Source organism: Nyctibius grandis, chromosome 24 (genome assembly GCF_013368605.1).
Source record: "Nyctibius grandis isolate bNycGra1 chromosome 24, bNycGra1.pri, whole genome shotgun sequence".
Classification (NCBI taxonomy): domain Eukaryota; kingdom Metazoa; phylum Chordata; class Aves; order Nyctibiiformes; family Nyctibiidae; genus Nyctibius; species Nyctibius grandis.
The window spans coordinates 6,083,707-6,096,447 of record NC_090681.1 but is presented as its reverse complement, the minus strand read 5'-3'; the positions used below and the strand labels follow the sequence as shown (position 1 = coordinate 6,096,447).

The following is a 12,741-nucleotide window of genomic DNA, read 5'->3' as shown; positions in this document are numbered from 1 at the left end:
TCATTTGTGTTGCTGCTACAGCACAGTGTCCCAAATAAAAGTAGCCATGCTTTCTTTTATTTTAATCAAGGTACAAAGCACCATCATTCCTCCTTTATTCTGCTGCACTATCATGTCTCTTCCCTCCCCCTGAATTATAATTTTGGCTCTGAAATTCAGGACAACATAAAGGCTGCTGCTTTGTCAAGTTGGCAACTTGATGCCATTGATGTTGAGTGCTCCCAGTGACGCGCAGCAAAGGGTCACCTGGACTGCAGCTGGGACAGCGTCTGCAGGGTTCAGGTGGCTGCTAGGTTTATTCTTGTCATAGGAAAATTTGCCTTCCCTGTCAATATTAGTTTGAAGCATGGAGTGCTGCAGTCCCTCAGACAGGGCTGCTATGCGTACCATACCTGAGTAACCATTTTCTCCCACCCATGTATCTGTTGACTAAGACTGATTAGTGCAAAGCAGCTAAGAGTTAGATCCAATAAAGGAATTAAGAAGAGATCCAAAATAGTACATAATTACCTAAAGTGCAGTGTAGGAGGGGTTTAGAGAGAAATTCAGGAAAACAATACAAAATTCACCTAGCTTATACGTTTTAGAGGTCTGAGATTTCTAGAAAAAATATCCATGGGCACCTGAAGCCACAGCGCTGGCTCCATTAAAGTAGCAGTTAAGGCCAACACAGAGCTGTTAGTCAGCAAAGACTGCCATATGAGAACCAGAGGGCACTCCAAACTGGTAGGAGATTCGTTAAGATAGAGAAAATAAAGTATGTATTGGCACTGCAGGAAGTGAGTCTCCAGAGCCTGCTGGCACAGGAGGCTGGTGTGGCGGACGAGAACAGCATGTTCAAAACAGGATTGGACAAAATTTGTGGGCCAGAAGTAAATGGCAAAGTCAATAGACAGGGATGTCCTCCATCAGCCCCTCGCACCCCTTCATATGGCAGCCAGCAGCCACAAGTGCTGATGAGGTCGGAGAGGAATGGACCACAGCCAGCTGTCAGGCTGGTGTCATCTCCTAGGATAGTATCTCCTATTGGAGTTACTCATCTTGGCTATGTGCAAGGCCCACTCCTTCTTCAAAGGCTGCATACAATAAAATAACATGTCAATGAGAAAACCAGGTCTTAATTAATTTGCATATAAATATCCCAGGCTCCAGCACTATACCTCACCAACTTTGTCCCTGGTCTTCCTCTTATAAAAGCAAGAGTAGAGCAGTAATAAAGCAAGAGCAGAGTAGTAATAAATAGTAGAGTAGTTATAAAAAGTAAAATTTTTATTGCTTTCTACAGGAACAGGACAAAAAGTGATTTTTAAAGTGAATTAGATGGTGAATCTGCCTCCAAAAGGACACATCCAGGATGAGTTTCGGTTCACAGTGCTACCGATGACATGTCAGTGCCAGCAGTGCAAACCATGAACACAGCTCTTAGCTTGCAGCCCCACGTCAAGTGATCAGTCATCACCCCTGCTACATTATGAGAGGGATTCTTTAAAATAAAAATTTAAAAAGCATTTTAATGCCACCAGGGTGTGCATGATGCAACACACTCAGCACGTCTGCACTTGGCGCTGAGCGGTTGCTGCCTGGAGAGCCCATGCAGAGGACACAGAGGATCTCAGATCCGCCAAGCAGCTGAGCCTGGCATATGGGCTTCTGGAGCCGCGGCTGATGCCAGTGCCACGCAGGGAGCGTGAGACAGGCAAAGAAAAGTCCGAGTCTCCCAAACACCGCAGGAGGCTCGACAGACCTGGAGCCCTGCCTGAGTCTCCAGGGCAGCGCTGTGCTGCAGATAAATAACACGAACAGCACATGCAACAGACATCTAGTGAGGAATCGTGAGACCAGACCAGAAAAATGCAAAGAAATTGGACATTTTAAAGGATTCCCATCTTAATAACTAGCTGACTGCTTCCAAGTATTCCAAGATATTGTAGGACAGCCTATAGATATATAATCCTCTAGAAAAATCTCTGGAAAAAAATTCCCTTCTCAGAGCATCCCAATTTTCCCCCCAAGTCTGTAACACCTGTGTCCCCAAAACAGGATCACAGTGAACAGACCAGTGACCAAAATGACTCTGGTTTCGTCTTTAATCTAATGCTTCCCAGGGAAGCCATAGCTCTATGGGGGTTTGAGCAAACCCTGTTCTTAAGCCTTTCTTAAAGCAAAGTCAGACTTTTGTAACCAACAACTTTTGTGAACAGATCTTGGGAGGAAAAAATGAATTATTCGAGAGAGGACTTGAGCAAATAATACATGTGTCTGTAAAATATGTTTCTGAGAAAGGTTCAAGCTGTGTTTATCACCATAACAAGGGTCACCGAGTATTACCCTGAAAAAAATCAATTAGTTGCCTGCAGAAAGAATACGTAGAACATTTCTCTCTTAAGCTGGAGCAACAGCTTCTCTGTCTAAATACCTTAATAAAGTACAGCCAGGGCAGATTAAAGACTCAGCCCTGTCCTGTCCAGTGCTGCACTGTCTTTTGTAGTAATTAATATAATTCTTATCAGAAAGATGATAAACAGAAATAAGGACATGCAGAAACAGCACTTACGTATGAATTTTTAAAGCAAGTTAAATGCTGTCAGGCAATGCCCACATTTTCTTCAAATTCCCTATCAAAACCTATTTTCCTCATAAACTGTCACAGAGATAATCCATCACTAATAATCAAAATATGTATGACCTGTATGTGTTCTATGCTGCTCTTAAAACTGTTTGTTTTTTTTTTATCTTGTAGTCTGCAGATCCATGATACACATTGAATTACTGTGGGGACGTCCCTGAAAAAGTAGTGAAGGGAAGTGAGCCCAGGACTGCCAGTGGATTTCAATGTCAGAGACGTGCTCCTCCAAGAAAAGGTTTTGGCAATTTTAAAATGGAAAAATATTGAACATTATTGCCATCGGGAATTACCTACACTATCCTCCTGCTAGCATGGTCCCTTCTCCCCTACCCTGAAATCCCTGGGCTCTGCTCTCCTAAAAAAGACAGATGGGGTGGAGGGAATCCAGACTGATTCCCCAAGCATTTATCTCCATGGACCACACGGGCTTGGTGACACATGAACATTTAAAATCAGGAAAAAGAATCACAAAAAACCTGATGAGCTTACACAGGCGGTTCCTGCCTCTCCCAGCTGCCTGGGGTCAGCCCAGGTCTCGGGGAAGAGCCAGGTGATAAATACGGAGCTTATCCAGCCTTGCCTCGCACAAACCCACATTCCTGCCTCTGCAGAGATGTTCACAGACAGCTGTATCGGGCATCCTGGATTTGAAGGGAAAGACTTTGGGAAAATCTTTCATTGAAAGAGCTACTGGCCTGTGAAAAATGAGTCAAAGCTTAAACTCCACTCTGCCCCAACTCATAAAGCCTTCCCTATTCAGCTCTGTTGGCCCTAAAATAAGGCATAATGGTACCTCTGAGAAGCATATCATGGAGATGTGAAATGCGCTGTCCTCACAGGTCCTTACTACAGAGAGGCCAGCCTTTTGCTTGGGAAAATGCATTGAAAAAAGGAAGAACGTAAAGTGTAGCTGGAAATAGTGTGGCTGCAAACAGTCAGCTTGCTTACAGTTTGCAGCTCCTGTTACTCATGGATGTTTGTAAAGGGACTTTCCTGAATAGAGAGGGTCCTCCAAGAAAAAAAAAATATATATATAAAATGTATATTAAATGTATTTACTTTTTTCCCACTAACTCCTTTATACTGTGCTGAATTTAAATGTCAGAAACAATCAGAGATCCGTGGATCCTTCAGCTTGGTAATCATCCAAAGATATTTATTTCAGAAATTTAAGCACAAAGTTCAGGGGCCATGTCCCCAAACTCCCCTCTGAATTTTGAGGCTTTGAGTAAGTCAATTAACTGATTCTAATCTCTTTTTCACATGTGCAAAATTGCTGTAATTACTAACCTGGATAAATTACATTATGGCCCCCTCAACCTACGTTATGCAATTGTTTTCTGTGTAGATTTGTTCACCAAGCCTAGTTGCATGCTCCCTTCCTAGTTGTTGTGTGAATTCATTAACACGCAAAATGCCTTTTTTTTTTAATCCATAGTTTAAAGAGGCTAAATGAGGGCAAATTACTATTATTCACAGTATATCCTCCCAAAAAAACAACCCTTTATACTGGCACAGCATTATTCAAAATTTAATTCAACTAAAACAATATCAGAGGCCCCCTGCTCCAGGACCACAGGCTGGCTCCCAAACCTCAAAAAGATTTCAGTACTTAAACCAAAACCGGTTTATATTATTCCTCCTCACTAGTCCTCCAAGCTTGCTGCACACTCTGCATTGTAATATGTGGGCAGAAGCAACCAGCAGCAAAGGAAAAGGAGAAGCTCCCGCCTGGAGCAAAACCTGGACGCTTTGAGTCACGAGCAGCAGAGAGGCAGGAGCTTTGTTACAGCACCGGCCGCCACTTGCAGCTCCAAACTAGTTTCATCTCCAGCTGCCAAAACCAGCAAACCTTGGTGTTTAGGTTAAAGGCAACACTCATCATAATTTACTCTGCAACAGCTACGCCTTTCCCTGGAGCTCTCCGGTACATCCATGCTGGGCTGTCCCGAGGCCACCTTCAAAACCAGCCCCTCTGCCATTGCTCCCCCAGACTGGAAGCACAGCACGGAGCACGGACGGACCAGGGACACCCAGTATGCCAGCACTCCCCAAACTTGCTCGCACACTGCCTGCAAGCATCCCCTGGGGACCCACGGGCAGGAGAGCAGCCATGTGCCTGGCTGGGATGTGGGATATGCTGCAGCTCAGGAGCCTGCAAGAGCTGTGGCCTTTTTTTTTTTTAATATCTAGAGCAATGCAGCTGGGGGACAAAACGGGTCATCTTTGTTCATTGCAATTTATAGACACAATTGTTCGCCTTCACTGCATACACAGCAAGTGCAAAGGCTGGGCGTGTAGGATGGGTTACATTCCCAGCATAGGAACTGAATTCTGTGCATTAATTTGGTCAAGTTCCTTAAATCTACAGTGTCCAGGATGCCTTGCTTTTGTGTACCACATGTGTGGACTGTTCAACCAAGCTTAGAAATACCTAAACACCCCAGCAAGATATGAGCAACAACTGAGAAAGGATCAAATTTTTGCAATGGCATATAACCATGTTCCTTCCCATTTAGCAACACACTCGATACAAAAATCATATGCATGCTCAGCAAGACCATCGCTGTCTTGGTCTGGTGTTTTTTTTCAAGAGAGCAGTTGCTTCACTGCGGCGCCAAAGGCTCATTTCACCACCACTACGGTCCTGTTGAACCTGCCTGCGCAGTGCGGATGGAGACATGGCCATAATAAAACTCACTTTGCTCAGGACTCCAAGATGAAAGTGAAGAACTAGCCTAAAAACACAAGTCAAACATCCCAAGCAACAAGGGCACCAAAGCCACCTGGCACCTGTCCGAGCTAATTTGACTACGCTTGAAATTTAATCAAAGTTTCTCACTCCACATTCTTGCCTCTGCAGTAACTAAAATAAATAAAGAAATACATCAAAACATAATGTTTATTTTAACTTAGCAGGCCAGCAGACATGGAAAAAAAAGAAGGAGGCTACATTTCAGTAGTGTCACTGGAAATAAATCAAACCAGATTCTAAAGGCCTGATCCAAAAAAACCTCGGACTTTAAGCCATACCAAATTCTCCAAACAAACAGACAATATTCTGGATGAAATGTAGATGCCTGTTTGCCTGCTGGTTTAAGAGAAGTTAAAAAAAAAAAAAACAAACACAAAAAACCCCCACCAAAACCCACGAAAAACCAAACAAAAACTCTTTTTGCTCGTATACCTCAGGACTAAGCGTCTGGGTAGATCTGCTGGGCCCTTTTCACTCAGTAGGTGCTGGGATCGGTACCTTCAGCCCTGTTAGGAAGATGCTCAATGGAAAATCCAGCTCTGCCTGCAATGAAAAATGAGCTTCAAACCAGGACATACATTAAAGCCTTTTTCCTACAAAATTGGGGGGGAAAGGCCATCCATTTGAAATTTCACCCAGAGCTTTCTTTAACACCCCTTGAATTTTCTATTTCATTTAATTTGCTTCCTATTAAGGTTTTTAATTAGAAGCCTCTGAAGTCAGCTGGAGAGCTTTTCCTTGTTTATCCCCTTTGCACCACTGTGTGTTACCTGCTCAGAGTCACCGTTGGGGTGCAGAGGGCTGAATTCCCAACCGGACACCTGGAACAGGTAGAGTGAGTCTCGTTTTGAGAGGAGGCTGCTCTCTTTTCTTTTGTGTTTGTTTTTTTTTTTTATTTAAGGGGTAGGAAATACCCCTTTTGAATTACTGAATTGCAAATAATTTTTAACCCTTGTTTTTTTCCCCAATATAGCTAGGGAATATATGCACCGCATAGAACAACCTGATTGATGCATTGCTTTTGGTTGAGCATTGATCGAAACACTAAGGACAGAAGGAGCAAGGAAGCAGGGAACATCCACATCAGCTTGTACTGAGGTTAGTGAGACATGACATATGCTCTGCATGGAAACACCCTTTTCCTGTAACCAATTTTATCCTGTAACAAAGAGGGATTGTGCACTGCGAGTTGTATATAGAAGTTCAAGAAGAGCAGCTGACAAATGAAGTGTTCTCCATCAGCAGTTGACCTTATCACATTTACCTTGTGCCCTGCTCACCAAGTTCTTCCTCCTACTGAGACCATTAAACAAGCCAGGAGACAAATGCACGATAAGGCTTTGGTCCAAAGCTGCAGGTTGTTCAAAACATTCTTTACATAAACCCATGAGGCGAAGGACAAGGTACGTCAGCTGCCCTTCTGCTTCATTACCAAGCACTTATCATACTGTTGCCAGAGCTTTCACAAGCCAACAAAATACAAGCAACAACCAATCCTCCAGGATAATGCTAACCCTTCCATCTCCTTGTCCAGCCACTTCTCCACCACTTCTTTCCTGGAAATCTCCATCCCAGCACATCAATGTATACAAATCCAAACAAACATCCTGTTACCTTGCTTCACTTTGCCTTACTTTTATGACACTGCAAAGCCAGCTAACAAAGTCAATGCACTGACACATACAAAAATTAAAATACCAATTAAACTAAAATATTATTTCTAGAATAAAGAACAATATTGTGAATGTGTCACTAATAATCGAAGTTTTTCCAAACTAGGATAACTAGGATTCCATGCTGCCCATCCTCTGAGAAAACAGAAATCTCCTGTTCCCAATGGCAGCACCTGCATTTTCCACTCCCTGCATGGACATACAGGACTTAAGTGGGTTTTGCTTAAGACAAAGACAATTGACAAAAGACAGCAGTGTCTTGCTCATTGTTAATCACAAACTTGGTATCTTGGAAGCTGGAAGAAAAACCTTCTCTGGCAAATCCACCTTTAAAAAACCAAACAGGCTGTGACAGAACATCAGAGTCAATACCAGGGAGGTGGATGAGGTGATGCCATCAGACACAAGTGGGAATCTGCATCCCAAAACAGGGCTAATTTGAGTTTTAGCAGGGAAAATCCACTCCCCATCAGCAGGAACAACTTATGAATCCTTTACTTGAAAAACATTATTTTCTATTGAGCTACCTCTGATATCTAGAAGCCACCATCCACTAGCTGTATCTATTTTAATTTGTTATGGCTTTAACTCTTCAAACTCACATTTATTTCCATAAAAATATTGCATATTCAAAAAGCCACAAAACTTATCTTTATCGAGCAAATAATTTTGAGAAGACCAGCTGAACTATTCATGTGACTACCAGGCCTTTCCATTATCACCACTTAAACAGAGATCTTCTTCATTTATTTTTAAAGTTCAAATCACACTTTCCAAATGAGGAAAGCAACGTATTTACCTGAAAAACCCAGAGTCACAAGCTGCTTAGAACGATTTTTTCTTATTCAGAAGGAGCAGCCAAAGACAAAGAAGTGAGGTCTGAATATCAAATCAAGCATAACACAAACAAAGGAAGAAGGAAAAGAAAAAAAAAAAGAAAAATACAGTGCTGGCCCAGAGCACCCCAGCTTGTGTTACACACAAGGCCAGCATGGGAGAACACACACCAGGCATCAATATTCAGAGTGAATCATAATGGCCCATCAGGTACGGTCTTCTGGCTTTCTCCACTCAGAGACACAGGCAGAGATTTCAGACTCCAAAGAAGCCTTTGAACAGCCCCAGGGGCAATGGGAAATAAAAATTATCCAGAAAGACAGCTGGGAAACATGGCAAGAGAAAGAATCAGTCCGTTTCAGGAGGGCTCATTTCCATAAGATAAACAGGGAATATCAAAGGATGTATCAGAGGACCTTGTTCAGCCACCCAAGGGATTGGAAGCTCACAGAAGGCAAAAGAAATGTTTATCAGGCACGGCGCCTGTGGCAATCCAGTCGGGGAGCAACAAAACATGCACAATACACCATAAAGATGAAGAAGGAGTAAAATCAACACCACAAAATATTTTGTAGAGGGTATTCGCTATTATTCCACTATGCACACAGGTGAGCTCTGCACTGAGCATCAGTGTCAGTGGTGATGGTGCCACCTCAGGAACAGGGCTCTTGGAAACACCTCGAGATGGACCAGGAGGGGCAAGTCCCATTTGGGTTTGGAGATGCCGATCCTAGAGAAGCTGGAAGGACAGGGTGGGCTTTTTTCTGGCATCCATCAAGAAACGCTATTTAGAGAAGTACAAAGGGCTACATTGTCCTCATCAAAGGGGAGCAGATGGGCAGCAACAACACCCAACAGGCCTTGGGAGGTCTGCATTGAGAAGGAGGCCATCTGTGCTCTACCATCCCAAAACGCACCTCCAAGCCCTTTAGAGCTGCACTGATATATTGTGAGGATCATAGGAAAAAAAAAAAGAAAAAAGAGAGGAAGACTCAAGGCACAGGGTTCATTGAAAATTCCTGTCTGAAGAAATAGTGCTCAGGTCAGTCATAACCCAATCCTTGGCGATGGAAACGAAGGGATAGGAGAAAAAAAGTAAGGGAAACACAGAGCAGGCTCTCTGGTTATTGCTAGAGACAGACTGGAACAGCCAGACAAAAAGCTAATGACAGTGTTTGTGGGATTAATTAACACTTATGTTATCAAAGCACCAGAGATTCCAGGCAAGATACATTCCATGATAATGCACTCCCAAGAAGACAGAAGTTTACCAGCTAAGAAGAAATACACCTGGTCGGAAGAGACAGTTGTGACCAAGTGCATAGATGCAAACAAGAGGCACCCCGAGATAGTGATCTCCAAAGCTCTGATGATACAACACAGGTCAGGCAAACCCATTCTGTTGATATTGTGACAGTGAATTCATCTCCTGCACAAACCAATGTATTGGAAGATCTGTGTGAGGTTGCAGAGAGCCTGAAGCAATACCACTAATTACAGTATTCATTGCATTCATTTTATACATCCCATGAGGTATTTCTACTGTGGAATTCACCGAAGCCTGATTCTCAACAAATCTGCTCCTGTTCATTGGTGCTTGAAGGATCTGCCCAGAACCGCCTCTCGCTCCGCAGCTCTTCTCATGGGGGTTTGAGGAAGGAAGGGCTCCTCTTGCCACAGCATCTCCACGAAGACTCAGACCTATCCCTCAAGAGCATGTTTACACCAGATTGGCCCAAAGGGTGGGAGATATGTCGCTGAACCTAACACAAAACTCTTTCATTTCTGTGGCACTCACGTTAAAGGAGGTCTGCGAAGTTACTCCCTATCTGATCAGCAGAAGGAATTTCTGGACCACCTACACAGATGAAAGTCAAAAACTCCTGAAAATAATCATTAATTTAACAACAAATATTTTCATCTATGAATCAGCAATGTGTGTGTTTGGAAAATAGATAAAGAGCATCAGACTTCTTGGTAGAAGATACACTTTATCTTGCAGTAGAATTTGGTCCATTCAGTTTACTCCTTTAATTCAGATGCAGTCAACTAACTGTTCCTAAAAAACCCTATTTAGGCTCTACTTAGACAAAAAAAAAAATGAGAACTGTCTGTCAGGGAACCTGGAAGTATCAACAGACAGGAAAAATATATGGTTACACCTAATTTAGGTATTGAACAGTCTACTGGAATTTATATCTCCTGTCTTCCCACAGAACTGTATTAAATGTAATGAACTGTATGATAGAAGGTATATGATGGAGTTGTGAAACTAACTGCGTACATTGTGATGTATCAGCAAAACACCCATAATATGGATGTGGAGATTTAATGAGAAATGAATAAGTAGAATTTTAAAGAAGTGACTATGAAGGTGTTTCCCATCCTGAGCACTGAGGACTTTCTAAAACTCAAAGAAAAAACAGTGAGTCCCATTGAGTTATATTAGGTTGAAATTTAGCCTAATATTCCTTTGGGCTGTTTTCTATTCACACCAATTATTGTACCTTGAACAAAGGTTGAAAGCCTTTACGTAGGAAACAGGCAGAGATGGCAAATTCCTAAGAAGTAAAAATCTTATTTTAATTTAATAGCTTCCTAGTGAGAAAAGAACAAGGAGAGAAATATAAGAAATATAAGAAATTTAGATTAAAAAACCCCATATTTTAAGCAAAACAAACATCACCGAGTTGCCTTCCATGTTACCACCAGCTCTTTAAGGGCCCAATCCAGCCCTGTGACAGTGGCAAGAAAGGCTGTTATTAACTTCAAGGGGAACAAGAATAGAGTCTAGAATTCAACAATACCCCCAAAATGGCTGTCAAAAGGTCCTGTGAAGGTGTGTCTGCTTCTGAACACAAACCTCTACCATGTCAAACACTTCAAAGGAGAGCTGAGATCTCCTTAGCCTATGGTCCTCTCAATGGGAACAGAAATGGGAGTAACATGCATGTGATAACTGCTGTCAGGTGCAAAAAGTGAGTGGCAAAGGCACTGGTGACTACCAGGATGGAAACTCAAGCCAGGGTCAGCCACATGTTGCACAACCCAGGCAAGAAGATGGTGGTGCTGAGAGATTGGTGTTAGAGCATCAATAGACAGCAGCATCCATGTCCCACACTGTATCGAGAAAAAGTCATTGTTTTACACTCTGCCCCCCAAGATGCTTGCAAAATACAGTACAAAATACCTTTAATCAAGAAGAAAACCAAGTGACAGCTTAATTACGATGCAGAATCGATTTTAACGGCTCTTTAAGGATACATCCCACATGCACAGTGTAGGTATTCTGTAAGTTGTTGTGGCATAATGAAATTATTAGGAGAAAACAAGCTTTTTTCTGGGCTTTTATTTAGTTTTCTTCTCTGCATTTCCCAGCTAGTGACACTAGTAAGATATTTATTTACTCAGGAAGAAAAAAAAAACAAAAGCAAAAGGATTTTCCAGACAAATCCATAATCCCTCCTCTTTCCTCTGCAGACACCTTAGCATCTCTCTCAAAGAGGGCTAAATTTCAGTGTTTCTCTAATCAAAGAAAAGGGCTTGAATTTCAGAAGTCACGGCAGGCAGGGTGGCAGTGCTGTTAGAAAGCAATGAATTAAGCAGGCGAGGGGAGCAGCAGGACGTTGGCCGAGCATCCTGCTGCCTGGCACGAACCACGCAGTCACACACCCACCACGGGGAGGAAGATCCTTGGTTCCTCCAGTGGAAACCCAGATGTTTATCTCCACCTTCCAGCAGCCCAAGTCCACAACACAAGCTTAGCCCTGACTAAGGATGGGCTCCTTGACCTGCATCTTGTTTCGGATTCACGAACCCAAGTTATACTGGGGTAACAATCACAAAATCTCAGCCAAGTAACTTTCAGCTGCTCTGACCAGAAGTACAAAGGGAAAAAATATTATAATGTGTTTATGCCAGCTTAAAACTATGAAATTATATTTTTTCCAAAAAAAAGAAAACCAGAACACAGACAACATCTAATACACCAAAAAGCAGCAATGGCAAATACTATTAAGTAGTCTGTCCTGGCCCCAGGTGGCCTTTCATATAATAAACCTGGGCCCTTGCTGCTAGCACATACCCAGGACTCTGGTTTGCAGAACTTGTATTGCAGAACTAACATGCTGCTGTCAACCCGGAGCCCAGCGATGGGCAGGGAGCGTGTGGGGTTTGGAGCACAGCGCAGGTGCGAAATGCAGACACCCATCCATTCTGTAATAAACAGAAAACTGCATAACCAGGATCAAAACCAGAGCAAGCAGGAAAAAGAAGAAAAAAAAATTAGAAAAGCCAAATGGCTCAGATTTTTCCAATTGTTTTCCAAGAGCTAAGCGCTTCACACGGCTTCCTCCCCCTCCCCTCTTGTTAAAGTTTGGGTTCTGCCTGAGAAAAATCATGGTTATTTCCTTTTCTGACCAAGGAACAAAAATCCTGTTCATTCACACGGCAAATCTGGCATTCATTAATATCTGGTAATGTTTTGCCTTGGTTTATTCCATCACAACATCTAATTCTTTTTGATGCAATGATATGGAGGACAGAAGACATTGTTTTCTGTTTGGGGTAGATTTGCCTGACTTCAGCTATCTCAGAATCAAAGGTCACAACCTGTCTATTCCCTGCGTAGTTGGTGGAGAAATGGAGAGGGATCCTTCCCATCTGAGATAGGTGTCTGAGACAGATGGGCTGATTCACTCTCCAGCAGCTGCTGCTTCTGAGAGTTTTGAACAGGTGCCCAACTCTTAGACCATTAGATTAGGTAAAATTAATTCCTTTCTCAAGTTAAAAAACAAAACAAAACAAAACAAACTATAGTATGAAAATTGCTAAACTACGAGTAGGGTACT

The 12,741-nt window shown here is 42.6% G+C and overlaps 1 protein-coding gene across 5 annotated transcripts in view; it reads right to left on the bottom strand.

The window, feature by feature from the left end:
- Positions 1–12,741, bottom strand: part of HIVEP3 (HIVEP zinc finger 3) — a 277,890-nt gene that overhangs the window by 193,242 nt on the left and 71,907 nt on the right. Inside the window, exon 3 of one of the 5 annotated variants that reach the window (XM_068417609.1) lies at positions 5,814–5,924. The exons of the other annotated variants lie outside the window; for them this stretch is intronic. The gene's annotated coding sequence lies outside the window, so the exon portion shown is untranslated. The remainder of the gene's footprint in view (positions 1–5,813; positions 5,925–12,741) is intronic. 5 annotated transcript variants of the gene reach the window in all.